Consider the following 15,571-nt stretch of genomic DNA (forward strand, 5'->3'; position numbering starts at 1 on the left):
CATTTGAATGCTAAAGACCAACGGTCCAGTGTTGGCTAAAATGGCCATCGCGAACCGAGTCATGCCGCTGGGGCACAGGCTCAGCAGGCCGGACCACGACCCAAATTATGTCGGCGTCACGATTCCAATAGATCAAAAACGGATCGAATGGGTTATTATTTATGGTCATGCAATTGGAGATGCCCTTAGATTCATTTGTGCCAACATATACTACGTGAGTCCAAGTCTAAAAATAAGAGTAGTAGTTTTATCTAGATATGGTATATTTTAGTTGTAGATATATCTATATCTAAAAAATTGAGACACTTGTTTCTGAACGTAGGAGTATATGTTATAGTGGCATCTGTATAACCACGCTTTCATGTGTGCACTTTTTGAGGATATGGTTCATTTCGGGGATCTGACCCATTTCGCAAGTGCTTAAAAATAATATTTCGATCAACCAATTCTATGGTTATTTGATTTTTAATCTTTGAACTAAACAATTTATATAGAAAATTATTTTTTTCGATAATGAATGTTTTATTACTTAAAAAGTTTAAGCACTGCACCCGGTCTCTGCATAGTTAGGATGCACACAGCCTGCCAATCTACACATAACGAAAAAACGAAACTAAAGTTTTTTGCTACTACAAAAGATGATGCTGGAAAAAACTCTAAATAGAAGGTGGGCTAATCCATAGATCATGTTGTATAGAAAATTATCTAAGAAACAGTACCCTACAAGATCCCCTAATACTCATATGAATCAAAACTATCCTACAATAATTTCGATCAAAAAGTGTTTGACATTGGAGCACACATAAAGGAATTAGTATGAATTAAGCAACACACGCAAGACAAACCTAGTGATCTAGACCCTCCACAAATCATTTGAAGCAAAGGGGCCAACAATGTCAACCGAAGAACAACCCCACAGGAGACCACACTTCGATTTGAAATGAAGAAACACACGTGCAACCAGCTGGTTACATTCCATCGCCCGAAAATTACAGAAGAACATGAGCACGTACTGCTAATTAAGCTGACTCCTCGCATCAGCTCCAGCGCGAACGTCTGATCGAGCACGACGCATGTTCTTTCATTTCATGTCGAGGCCATCACATCACCTGCTCCCGCGTGGAATTCGCCGTGTCGACACACAAATTAACACCCCTGCGCCACCACTACCATGTAATGCTGTTGAATCGACGGGAAACAGATCGGTCATATCGTTTTGCATTCAACGTTGTACTCCATTTCGAGTTCAAGCTTGTAGATACATGATAATCATCGGGATGTGCCAGATATTATGCCCTCGGATCTTGGTCACTAGTAGAAAAAAGGGCAGGTAGTATGTCTCGATTGGGCAACCATGACTGTTCAATCAGGACTAAGGTTTTCACCTTTAGTCCCGGTTTAAATATAAACCGGTCTCTTAATCCTGGTTCGTTTTTAAAGCGAAACTAAAGCTTCCAGCGGCTTTGAACAAAAGCCTTGTTTTCTACTGGTCGGTGGAAGAGGAAATTAACCCTCAGATCGGTTAATGGCCCGAATTTGACCTTTAAGATGAAGCCCGGGGCACCATGATGTTCATGCATATATATAGTGGGGATTGTGATCGATGCGGACGTCTTAGGTCCCGACTGTTTTATCACTTGATCTGCGAGTAAAGTGGACGGGTCGTCAAAGCCTTTGTACGATCGAGTCGTCACATTTACCACTGTGAACAAGAACAATCGATTGTGACCGAGGCAGCGGTTCTAGATGTGCAATTAACGTGTCTAGTTCTTTTCGGTTTCTCTTCCTTCTTGTCCGGCCGTGCAACGAGTTGTGGTAAAATTTGCGTGTACGGGGAGTTGGAGATATCGATCGGTGTCCTTTAACTTGTGTAGAAATATCACTGTAATTGTCACGTACGGGACGTGAGCATTCATATATGGTTTACTTTTGCATGCAAAGGTGGAATACCGTCACATCACTCTCGCCATAGGAAGAGTAGGTGCGTAGGTGCACGGTGAGATCGCTCCGAATCTCAACTTATGCCTAACCAATCTAGCCAAAAACAATGTTAGAGTTAGCTATGAGCATTTCTGAGCAACATATATGTGGTTGATTTATTCCGTACCAGTGGCTACTTTGATGTGGTCGATGAAGCCATAGTAACCACATTCTTGTTACAGAGATTTCCAGTTGGAAGAGGGAATTGTAGTCGCCACCTAATTTCCACTTCTTTTCAGCTTCTTCAGCGGCTTCTAGGAGAAGCTTGAAGCCTATATCGTAAATTTGGTTCTGCTTAAAATCGAGTTTGGGCCAAACTACACCTGGGCAAAACTCGGGCTGGGTCGGGCTTCGGGCCAAGCCCGAAAAAGCCCAAACGTAAAATGCTAAGCCCGAGCCCAGCCCGGCCCGACCGTCGGGCCTATAAATCAAGCCCGAGCCCGGTCCAAACGGGCAAAAGCCCAGCCCGAATCTTGCTTAAATTGCGAAAACTACAAGCCCGAGCCTGGCCCAGCCCGACGTTCGGGCTCAAAAATCAAGCCCGAGCCCGGCCCGAAGTGCAAGCCCGACCCGGCCCGGCCCGGGATTTTCGGGCCGGGTCGTCCGGGCCGGGCTGCCCATGCCCAGATGTAGGCCAAACTAGGCTATAAGTAGGCAAAAATCCAAGATCCCAGACTTTTAGGAGAAGCTGATGGGAAAAAGGCGCCGAAGAAGGCAAAAAGAACTGAGAATAAACCGACCGGCCGGCCTGGTCAGTCGGTAAACAAGCGAAACCACATATGTGTGAATTTTGGTCCTTGGTTTTGGCAGGTAAACCATGGAGTCAAAACATGCAAGGTGGTAGTCGCAGTCAAGAGAAAATATTATTGTTTGTTCCTTTGCCCAATGTCAAAGCACGCAAGGCTGTCAGAAGAGCACCTCTCCTTTCTCTCTCGCTCTCGAGTCGTTTTATACTACGTCGTCGCTAGTACGGAAGATGGTGAGCGCATGCATGCCGGCCGCCGGGCCCGTGGTCAGAGAAAATTGAGCTCGGCGCGCGGCGCAGGGAGTGAGATCAGGTGACATGCACCTTTTGCATGTCACCGTGTGACATGCGGTCTAAAACCAAATTTAAACTTTGCGAAAAAATCTGAAAACAATCATATATGTTCACAGTACATATTAAGACAATCTCTAAAAAATTTAGATCAAAATTCGAAACATACATCGAGAAACAAAAAAGAGAAACTCAGATGTGAATAGTGTATATAGAAACTCAGGAACTATTCATGGCAGATTTCTCTTTTTTGTTTCTCGATGTATGTTTCGAATTTTGATTTGAAAATTTTAGGGGTTGTCTTAATATATGTTGTGAACATGCATGATTTTTTTTAAATTTTTTCGCAAAGTTTAAATTTAGCTTTAGGCCGCATGTCACACGGTGACATGCAAAAGGTGCATGTCACCTGATCTCACTCCGCGGCGCAGGCCGGCCGGCCGGCCGGCGGCATGCTGGTGATGACGATGGGAGGGAGGGCTTGCAAAGGCAAACAAAAGCTACCGCAACTTTTCTCTGTTCACTTCTCGATCGGGGTGACCCAGGCCGGCCGGTGCGGCGAGAAAAGATGTACTGATGATGGCGATCTGTTCTGCTGCGTGCGCGTGTAACGGCATCGATCTATGCATGCCGATCGAGGCCCAAGGCAACTGAGCGACGTAGAATGAGATCGGTCGACCAGGTGGCTCATGAGTGTGTGAGGCGAGATCGATGGGGCATGGGACATATGACATGCGTGTACCTACGTAAGGGTCGCATGATGCCCCTCCCAGCAGATGCATCATATGTTCAGGGAGTTGTGATGGCTGTGTGCTGATGAGTGCTGTGTGGTTCTAGCTTCGTTTAGATCCCCATCTGGCAACTTTGCCTATCATGCAACAAAACAGTGGCTCGCCTATGCAAATATTGCTCGTACTCCTCTCTGGTGCTCAAGATTCATTAGTGCACGGCCTAATATGCCCCTCCCTACGATGATCCATTCCGAATATGTGAGCTTGTCACTTGTGGCGGGAAAGACTCCTCGCTTGCCCGTCGAATGCCGAGTCTAAGGAGCATAGAGACCACCTCATTTATGCTTGGTAGCACATCTGGAAGAGTCTTCAGTGCTCCTCCCTTAATCCCTAATCCAAGTTGACGGATTATAATTTGTTTTTTCCTACCTTAAGCTCACCGAAACCCATATCCAGCGCATGTATATATCTGTCTGTATACATACGACATCTATACGCCGTTTTATGAGAAAAAAAAGAGGTTACGTGACTAATTAACCCTCTCGGTTGAGAACCAATCTGAGGTTGGGTGGTTAGGAGGATGGTTGTATCCCCAGCCTACTAGAGTTCAAATCCCAGGTTTGATATCTATGTGTCTCATAAAGCTGAAATTTTTATTCAGTGGGAGGCGACATTCCCGCCGACAGCGAGGTGCCTGTGGTGTTTCAAGATCTGATTCGCCGGCTCAATCTTTCGAAGGTGGTCATAGGGGTAGGGTGTGCATGTGTGCCTTTATAGGGGTGAGTGTATGCGCGTGTGTATATGAGCGTCTGTGTTTACCTGTGTTTCTCAAAAAAAAAAACTTCCCAGTTGCCTAACTACTACCCCGCGTCGTGCATGCTAGGTTTTCAAACCTGCCGACTGTGTACGAATCCGCTGGGATCCGACGATGGTACCGCCGGATGACGAAATCGCTATGCCGGCAGAGATCCTGCTAATTAAATGTGATATCACACACGTACGTGACCATTACACGTACAAGACAACGGGCTGACCACTACAGGGCTCTACGTACATGTCAGATTTTTAAATTTTAAGATAATGCTCCCATTTGCGAGGGGGTATGGAAACATCTCCAACATCCTTGTTTTTCTGCAGCCATAGTTTTGCCAAGGGGGAGCACCGAAGTGCATCTGGAAAGAAAGTAAGAGTATCTCCAGTCGCGTCCCCCAAAGCATCCTCCAAACCGCGCTGGATTGAGCGTTTGGGGGACGTGTTTTGTTCGTGCCGCGTTTGGGGGACGTCGCTCCCCAGCCGCGTCCCCAAACGCCTCCCCCAAATATTTAAAATATTTTTTTTGACATTTTTATTTCAATTTCCACAAACTAATACATAATTGGGAACGTGGTTTACACGAAGACACAGTTTGGAATATCGTTTTCCACAAACTAATACATAGTTTGAACCATGGTGGACACAAATATAAAATTTTGCAAAGAAACTAAACCTAACTAGGCCGTGCATCGAAGGTTTCCTGTGTTCCCTGCTAAGAAAGAACACTCGAGGGTACACCCAGTCACCTAAACTGGAAAATCCAGCGGGAGGATGGTGCCCTCGTTGCTTCTACCGATGAGGCGAACATCCAGAAACTTCCGTGCACGTGTTCGCTGCGAAGAAACAACACTTAGTCGTCCTCCTCGTCGGTGCTGTCGCCGTGGTAGTATCGGCGGCAGCGCGTCTCGTCGAAGACCTTGACGCTCATGTCCCTGTCGCCGAAGTAGGAGAACAAGAGGATGAAGCCGGCTTCGAGGCTGTGGTGCCGCGCGAACTTCTCCCAGCCGATGCTGAGGTACATCTTGCCGCGCGCGTCGTAGATCACGTCGACGATCCACCGGTAGTAGCCGCATGCAGCCTCCCGCAGATGCATCGTGTGCGGGCGGTCGTCGCCGGCGACGTAGTCGGCGAAGGAGTCCGGCAGCCTCTGGATGCCGCGCGGGTCGCCCTTGAGGACGAGGACGAACTCGAACAGCACGTCCGGCTCCACGTCTATCTCCGACGATGAAGCCGACGGCGTGGGAGGCGACGGCGAGCGTTCAGCTCTGCCGCGGCCACGACCACGACCACGACCACGGCCGCGAGGTTGGCCTCCGCCTCTACCATACATACCGTCGAGTCTTGTTGAGATGGTGGCGGCTAGGGTTTGGGAGAGAGGCGCTAGGGTTTGTGTGTGAGAGAGACGATGAGAGGCGGCCCTTTTATAGGCCGGAGGGAGGCGGAGGAGCGGTGGCGCTCATTAACGTCGGCCCGTAGAGCTAGGAGCGACGGGACGCGTCGCTGCGCCTCTGCGGGAACTGCACCGTCGCTGCAAAGCCAATAACTTCCGTCGCGAGGTAGGCGACGGTTAGGTTAAAATTTATTGTCCCGCTGATGAGTCGGCCCCGCCACTCCCCGCCTCGCTTTTCGGTGTGTCCGGCGTCCCCGGTGCGTCCCCTGTGGGATGGGGATGGGCTCGGGGCGCCGGACACCGTATCGGGGCGCGCCGGACAAAATTTGGATTTGGGAGACGCGCCTGGAATGGTTTTTTGGTCCGGCGCGCCTCAAATTGCTTTTGGGGATGCGGCTGGAGAGATGCTCTAACCACATGGTCTTCCGTGCCATCCGAAGCTCTACCTAGAGATGGAGGACCTAGATTTGGCGGGGATATTCGATTGCATCTCTCTAGTATTTTTTTTACATTCGGGGTAGTCCCTCAGTTGTATCGAGAAGTTTTGGGACTTCTTTCCAAAATTGTTTGTAAGTTGTTGTATAATATATACCACTAGTAGAAAATATGGTTTTAGTCCCGGTTTATTTGGGGTTTAGTCCTGGTTGCGCAATCGAGACTGCGCAATCGGGACTAAAGGTCATCCCCTTTAGTGGCGGTTGTAATACAAATCGGGACTAAAAGGTTCTTCATGTCGGCTGCGGACGCGCACCAGGACGAGGGACCTTTAGTCCTAGTTTGTAACACCAACCGAAACTAAAAGCTATTTCGTCTATTTTTTTCATCCAATTTTTTTATAATTATTTTCCACTCCCTCTTTTTTTCTATTTATTTTCAGAATTTCTAGTATTTTAGTTATTTGACAAGTTTAGTCTCTAACTACACTTAATCAAACTTCTCGCGCGGTCACCCACCATCTCACTACTTCAGCACTAGCATTCTTAACTTCAAGTTCCTTCACGCCCCGCATCCAAGTGCTTCGCGTGCATGTTATTTATACTAGTATCATATCAATCCTAGTAACATGTTGGTCACGATGTCACACTTCTTTATTGTTTGAATTCCAAATATTTCTTTTAATAACAAAATTAGTGATGTAATAATAATCTTGAATAAATAATTAAACAATAATTTTAAATTTTTTTACTTTTTTTTTGCAAAACCTAAAACCTGAGAATTAGATAATATAAAAATTATCTAACATTTATGGTTAAGTAATAGTAATATTTTTTATCTTTATGCATAAAGCAATTATTAATTTAAATTGTTTTAAAATTTTAAAATATAAAATCCTGAATTTCCGGTAAAAAAATTAAAATCTTTCTGCTCTCATATTTCTATTTGGAATTTTGAAAATCTAAAAACATACCAACCAGGTTAACCTAGGTGAATTCAGATGTAACTTTCTCCCACAATCATTTTGATATAATATACATTTTTTCCAACATCGTATGCAAAAGTTAATGACATTTTACCTTTTTCTAAACTTGTTTTGCAGAAAAAAGTCGAAATTCAAATTTGTTAATTTCCCCTAATAGTAGGTTGCGTAACATACAAGAATCTCAAAAGATTTTATTTTCTGAATTTCTATCATTTTCTTCTGTATTTTACAAAGCCTTTAGTCCCGGTTGGTAGCCTGCCGCAACCTCTTTAGTCCCGGTTGGTATTGGTCCAAACGAACCGGGACTAGAGGGTTGTCGTGGCCCGCGTTGTTCGAACATGGACTAATGCGACCCATTAGTTCTGGTTCGTAATTGGACCGGGACTAAAGCTTCTAGGGACTTCGGACGAAAGCCCTATTTTCTATTAGTGTACCTCTTCTTTTTTTCCAAATGAAAGGCAGTTCTTCTGTCATTTACTCGAAGAAAAAGGCATGAAGAAATTCATTTCTATTCGATTGCATCTCTCAAGTAGCATTTTGCTGGCGTATTAAATTTGACCAACTTCTTAGAAAAAAATAGCAATATTTATGACATTAAATTGGTATCTCTAGATCTTCTTGACATGTAGTTTCATGATATAATACCAAAAAATATTTCCATAAGGTATGAGGAGTTGATCATTATAGACCACTTGATCATACATGAACGGAAAATGGACATCACAGAAAATTTGTAACCCTGAAATGTAAATGTCTGGGAGCCACACGGTAAACAACATATCACTGAAATGACAAAAACAAAAGACTAGTGAGACCAAGAACAGAGATATATTGCACCTCATTATTTACCATGCAAGGTTTTGAGCAAACTGAATTGCTACCTCGTTTATGAGAAGTGATTGCTTCTTAAGCGAAAATACGTTGAACATGGGAGCATATGCTCATGCTATCTAGAAAAATATTTTAATTTTTTTAAAAAAACTATGAATAAAAATCTGGTGGATGCACGTCGACATTATTTGGCGCATGCCAAGTTTCGCGAAAAAACTGAATTTTTTTGTGCCATATGTAAAAAAAGATAAATAAATGTATCATGAAAAGCTCTCTTTAAGCACCAGATTTTGTCTTTTTTTGCACACGACACAAATAATGTCGGTTTTCGGCGAAACGACTTTATGAGCACATAACATGTTGACATGTATGCATCAATTTTTCGTTAAGATTTTTTAACATTTTAAACTACATTAAAAGTCATTTCAAAAACCGGAAGCATATGCTTCCGGGTGCAAAATCACCTTGTCCTTAAGCGAAAATGCATTTTTGAAAATAGATGGATGGATGTGATAGTTATATTCCTTTTGAGGTCGATGTGGCTGGTAAGGAGACACCAAAATGTATGGAGGGCTATGTTCTTTTAGAAGAGCCAAATGAGATGACTCTTATAATCTTATAGGGATGCTCAATGATGTACTCACTAGTACAGAAAAACCTACCAATTGCGTGTCATTTTTGGCTACCAGTCGCGGCCCCGGCCCGCCACTAGTACCTTACTAGTGGTAAGTCTTACTAGTCACGTGTGTACCCGACACTCGGCTAGTATGGAAGGTACTAGGCGCGTGCTGGCGTGTGACACGCTACCACTAAAGTACTAGTCGCGTGCACCTGTCAGGTCTGCTACTAATGTGATTTTTTCGCAATTTTAAAAAAAGCCAGGACAATTGCCCAGATGTCCACGTGATTTTTCACAAAACACCCCAAAAACTAAAAGAAATCAATCGAGTCCATGTCATCTCCTTGTGGAGTTGACGAGAGGAGATGGCTAGTAGGAGGTCGTCGGAGCTGGCGTCGACGGTGGCGGAGCAGGGCGCCAGCGGAGGTGGAGAAGGGCGCCGACGGAGGTGGAGCAGGGCGCTAGCGGAGGTGGAGCAGGGCGTCGGATGTTGGTGGAGGAGCAGTGCGCTAGATGTGGGTGAAGGAGCAGGGTGCCGGATCTGCGCGAAGGAGCAGGGCGTCAGAGGTGGAAAGGAGACGGTCGTCGTCACCAGAGAGGAGGTGGTCGCCGGAGGTGGTGCTCTTCTTTGGACAGAAGGTGGAAGAGGAGGAGATGAGAAGGTGGAGAAGTGGAAGAGGAGGAGAGAAGAAGGTGGAGAAGTGGAAGAGTAGGAGGGGAGAAGGTGGAGAAAATGAAGAGGAGGAGGGGATAAGGTGGAGAAGGGGTGGATGAGGAGCACAAAGTTTGAAATAGAGAGACGGATTTTTTTTGGAATTTTTCAGATTTGATTTTTTTTGAGCCAAAATCTAAAACCAGAAAAAGCCCTTTTTTTCGATTTTTGGGAATCTAATTTTTTTCTAAATTCTCAAAGGGAGTGAAAATTGGATGTAAAATTTTGCATAGATACATTTCCATAGAAAAAATATTTTCATCAGAGGTCGTATGCAACTAGAAAAGCCGTCTTACTGATATATAACCCCATTTTGCAATATCTCAAAATTCATGTTTGTTAATTTTCCTTAAAACTAGATGACATAACACATGGTCATCTCGAAGGATTTTACTTTTTGAAGTCTCTATCATTTTCTATATATTTTTTAAAACTGAAAGGCTATATCGATGCTCTTGGGGGGGGGGGGCTGCAAATCCTGAAACTAATTGTAGAGTGGCCAAAATAGGGCACGCTACTACTAAGCTGATTAGTACCAGCATGTCCATAATAGGGCACGCGGCTAGTATTTTGCATGATTCATGCCTAGTCCAATATATTGGAAGCAGGTGGGCAAAGGCACACACGACTGGTATCCCGATAGTAGTCACGTGCCCCCACTAGCGCGCGTTGCGAGTATTTTCTAGACCCGATTACTGCCGGGCCCCACCTAGTAGTCGTGTGCCTTTTGGTCCTCTGCCAGTACGAGCACACCGGTCAAGTGTGCCTTTTCGGTCCGTGATTACTAATAGCAGCCGCGTGTATTTAGATGGGTGCGCTGCCAATGAGTGTGCCCCTATAACGGTTTCCCTACTAGTAACTAATGTTGAATATATACCATGGATTTTAATGAAACTACGCTACATTGGCCTTATCACGACTCACTTCTTCTCTCTAAAGACCTAGTAACATTCATTGGCCTTTATCTTCATGAATTCTGTAATAATGAACTGTGTTGGCTAGGTGAACTATATTTCTTGGTACAAAGTTCAAAAGCGCAACACAATTTTCTTAAAAAATACTAGATTCGTTTCTTGTTTAATGGATTGTTAAAGCTCTTAATTATTTCACCCTTCCAGACTTGAAGCTCTCAACCAAGGAATTCATATCCATTGACCTGCTAAGGACCCATGACTTTATTTCACGGTATAGCACCGAAGTCTTTATAAGGAGCAAGCTTCCCTGAGCAAAGAATGAAAAGTTTATTTCTCATTCCACATTCCCGTGTTGGAATTATAGAGTCCAAATGTATGCATATTTTGCCGTGTCTCTACACACCACAGATATAAATTTGGTAGGTATGGGTATAGAAGGCACCGGAAATTACCATTGGATCACCCGAGTGAACAAATGCACACATTGGATCAGATAGCCGCCATGCCTCTCCCTCGCACTCAAATACCTCAACTATTCTCCGCCAACTCTGTTTCTTCATTGTCGGCCATGGCCTCATGCTCCTAGCATCCCATACACTATGCTATCTTGCCATCTTCATAAAGCGGCAAACTGGTGCTAGCATGCTTGACTAGGATGGTATGGGTACCATAGAAGGGGGTTCACTAGCAGCATAGTTCTGAAAGTAGGGCCAGTGAGAGTAGGTTGTTTGGTCGCTCAATGTATGGTTCTGGGGGAGTAACACAGAGGTAGGACATTGAGTAGATGCGAACGTGTAAGAGCATCCCCACTCGTTGGCGCTCCCCACGCCTAAATCCGGACGAAACAACCGCCGGATTGGACGAAATTAAGTCGTGGGGAGTACCGTATTTCCAGTCGTCCACCCGGAGTTCGGCGGATAGAGTTTAAATTCAAACAAATCGCCGTCCCGCGCTACAAGTACGGCCAGTTGATCGGCAAAAGGAGCAAAAGGATCAGCCACAGATCGGCGATCGGAGGGAAATTACACGGAGACAGGCTCGTCGGCAGTCCCGGCCGGCACGGCGGTGTCCGACGGACCAGTTCCCTCACACGCGGCCGAAGCGGCTGCGGCGGGCGACGAGGAAGCAGCGGCAGTGGACGTCGAAGCAGCCGCAGTCGACGAGGTAGATGGTGAGGTAGACGAGGTAGGAGCCGGCGGAGACGACGAAGGACTGGCCGGAGTGGCTCGGAGGATGTCGGCTGCGGTGGCCCCGGTACCAATTCCTCGTCTCCTCGTCCATCGGTTCCATGTCGCCGCCGCCCATGAGGAACGCCAAGTCTGTGTTCCTCTTCTTCGCCGCCGCCGTCGTCTTCGGCGAGGCGATCCGGACGCCTTGGTTGGCGAGCATCTCCCGCCACCTGCCGTCGAACTTGTCGTTCCTCCCGTCGGCGTGCGACCTCAAGTCGGCCCAGCACTTGTCGATCAACGCCTGCATCCTGTCGGCGGGATTGTCCGTCCGTTTGAGCTCTTTCAGCTTCTTCTGGCCGAGTTCAGGGCGCCCTTCCGCCGCGCACGCCGCCGGAGCGTCGGGGTTGTACTGCTCGGTCTTGCTCTTCGAGAGGGTCGTGCGAGTTTCCTTCCACTTCTCGCAATTCTCGAGGCGGGCGTAGACGTTGAGGAACTTGAACTGCAGGCCGGTGTCCTCCGTGTACATGTCCAAAGCTCGGCGCAGCTGGGGAAAAAAGAGCACGGCGATACAGGTCAGGTAACGACGATGTACCTCGGTGATGCAGGGTCGGCGGAGCATACCTTTTGCTCCAAGTCGTGGCCGCTGATCGGCCGTTTGTCGACCTCCTCCTGTATGCCGTGCCATTTGCTGCACGCCGTCTGCATGATACCCCAATGGGTGGCCATTGCCTTCTCTCCCCGGTACACGTTCATGTTCGTCTTGTTGAAGTAGGGATCGATGAGTTTGCGTTCCTCGTACGCCTGCTTCACTCGAAGCCAGTATGTGTCGAACGACTGATTGGCCCCGATTATGCCGTTCGTGGACACGGTCATCCAAGCTTCGGCGAGGCACTCCTCTTCCTTCGGCGTCCATTTGATACGCGGTTCGGCGGGCGGCGAGTCCTTCTTCCTCTTCTTCTTCCCCTTCGACAGGTTGGCGGATGCTTGAGTTGGCTCTTCTTCTTCCTCGTCTTCTTCTTCGACGGCTTGGCTTCCGTCGGCAACATCCTCCCGATGCCCGTTGCGCGCCGCCACAGCTGCCGTCGCCCTCGTCTCCTCTTGCGTGAAGAACCCCGGGCACGCAGCGGCGGCGGCCATGAAGAACCCCGGGCTCGCAGCGGCGGCCATGGAGCCGGAGGTGATCATCTCGTGGATCTCCTCTTCGTTCGGCGCCGCCATCGCGCCGAACGGGAGCGGCCCTCGTCGCAGGGCCGGCGAGGTGTCCTCGAACAGGCCGCCGCCGACGTCAAGCTCGGGCGGCGACGTCGTGGACCTGGACGGTTGGACGTGGGCGCCCTCGTGGAACACGGCAGTCGGCGACGGCGAGTACAGCGAAGGGGAGAAGGACGACGGGGAACTGGTTGTACCTTGCGTCGGCCATTGGCCGGGGAACATGCTGCCGCTGCCGCTAAAGGCCATGCTGATCAGCCTCGCTTGTTCGTCCTGGGCCGCCGCCGCCGCCCTCTTGGCGGCGGCTCTTTTCACCCTCTCCGCCCTGGCGCTTGTTTCCACCTCGCGCCGTTTCTCATCCGCCGCCCACTCGGCGTTCGACATGCCCGGCGGCTTCGTCTTTTTCGCCCGCATCTTCCTCGCCGGCGCCTTCGGCGGCATTGTGGTGGACGAGAACACGAGGAGGAGAGTGGTGGTGGACGAGAAGACGCCGCCAGGAACTGGAGCTGGAAGACGAGGAGATTGGGGGATTTCGGCGGGAGAGAATGGGGATATGCAACCAAAATTGGAGGGAATGGGGATATGCAAGCAAATTGGAGGGAAAATCGACATGATTTGGTTTTCCAGTCGCCGACTACGCGGGTCCACACGACGTTTCGCGCCAAAATCTTTCGTCCGGAGTCCCCGAGCGCGCCCGGGGGGCCGGGGATGGCGTGGGCTCGCCGGATGGATGAAGGGCCAAATCCGGACGAAAACGAGGAACCGGGGGCGCGACTGGGCCGAATTTCGCCGTCCGGATGGAAAAAACGTCGCTCGGGGGCCTCGTCGGGGGACGAGTGGAGATGCTCTAATGCATCAGGCATGCCTCAATCACCAGTTTGCTTGTGGTTACTGGTTAGTGCAGGTTAGAGAGCCCACTAATTTGCTGGATATCAGAGTTAGCTGTTGCATGGGGTGTTGCTGAATTTTGGCAACTCAAGATTATGCCCAAATTTCAAATGAAATGTTATTTTGAATAGAGATTTCATACATATCACATAATGCCTAACAAGTATGAGCAAAAGGTAGGGGCGGATTAATTTACCGTCCCTTCGCCTAGGTCACGTTCCCGAGCTTCAGCATTGAGAACAAGCAAGTGCGTATATGGTTGGCCTATCTCAGAGCGCTCCACGATACATCCCTGGCGCGAGCAGGCTGAGCAAGAAAATAAGGAAACGGGTAAAAGAAAAAAAAAACGCAACCTCCTCCTCAGGCCTCGTTCGGTTCATGGGGGCCCAAATCCCACGTGTAACAAACCACGAGAGGATTCGGGTGATCACCACATGTCACCCTGATCCCGCTAATCCCTCTTCCCATAATCCCTCACACCTTTGACCCGTTCGGTTAGAAACTGCGGCAGGGAGAGGCGCTGATGAGGAACTCTGCGACTCTGCGAGGCTAGGGAACGTCGCCGCCGTCCACTCCATGGTCGCCGCCGTCCACTCCATGGCCGTCGCCGCCCAATCCAAGGTCGCCGCCGCCCACTCCCGTGCTCGCCGCCGCCCACTCCCGTGCTCGCCACCGCCCACTCCCGTGCTCGCCGCGTCCAGCCTGTCCTAGCTGCGGTCCCCTCGTCCTCGTCGGAGCCACCGCCCTCCGGCCTTGCCGCAGCCGCCGTTCGTCCGTCCTTGCCGGAGCCGTCGTTGCTCCTTACCCGCCGGAGCCGCCGCGGTGCTGCATCTGAATCGGGCCGGACAAACGTCCGGGTTTCCTTCGTACTGATTCGGGGCAGCACACAGGGAACGGTTCCACGGGGTGAGACTAGATGTTTTTAAAACCGGCGATTTGGACGGGATTGGGGTGGTTTCGGCCGGGATGGGATTCTGGCCGGGTGTAACCGAACACATTTCTTAGCGGAGTCAGGATCGATCCCGCCGAGCCGATCCGGCTAACCCCGGGTTTTGGTCCGAATCCCGGCCGGGACGGGACCAACCGAACAAAGCCTAAATGGGTAGGAGGCGGTTGCGTGCGTGACCTATTGAGGCTTTGTTCGGTTGGTCCCGTCCCGGCCGGGATTCGGACCAAAACCCCGGGGGTTAGCCGGGATCGGCCTGGGCGGGGATCGATCCCAGACTCCGCTAAGAAATGCGTTCGGTTACACCCGGCCAGAATCCCATCCCGGCCGAAACCACCCCAATCCCGTCCAAATCGCCGGTTTTAAAAACATCTAGTCTCACCCCGTGGAACCGTTCCCTGTGTGCTGCCCCGAATCGGTACGAAGGAAACCCAGACGTTTTGTCTGGCCCGATTCAGATGCAGCACCGCGGCGGCTCCGGCGGGTAAGGAGCAACGACGGCTCCGGCAAGGACGGACGAACGGCGGTTGCGGCAAGGCTGGAGGGCGGCGGCTCCGACGAGGACGAGGGGACCGCAGCTAGGACAGGCTGGACGCGGCGAGCACGGGAGTGGGCGGCGGCGAGCACGGGAGTGGGCGGCGGCGACCATGGAGTGGACGGCGGCGACCATGGAGTGGACGGCGGCGACGTTCCCTAGCCTCGCAGAGTCGCAGAGTTCCTCATCAGCGCCTCTCCCTGCCGCAGTTTCTAACCGAACGGGTCAAAGGTGTGAGGGATTATGGGAAGAGGGATTAGCGGGATCAGGGTGACATGTGGGGATCACCCGAATCCTCTCGTGGTTTGTTACACGTGGGATTTGGGCCCCCATGAACCGAACGAGGCCTTACCCAGCAGTTCCCCCAAATCTCGTTCT

This window comes from Lolium rigidum, chromosome 3 (genome assembly GCF_022539505.1).
Source record: "Lolium rigidum isolate FL_2022 chromosome 3, APGP_CSIRO_Lrig_0.1, whole genome shotgun sequence".
NCBI classification, from domain to species: Eukaryota; Viridiplantae; Streptophyta; class Magnoliopsida; order Poales; family Poaceae; genus Lolium; species Lolium rigidum.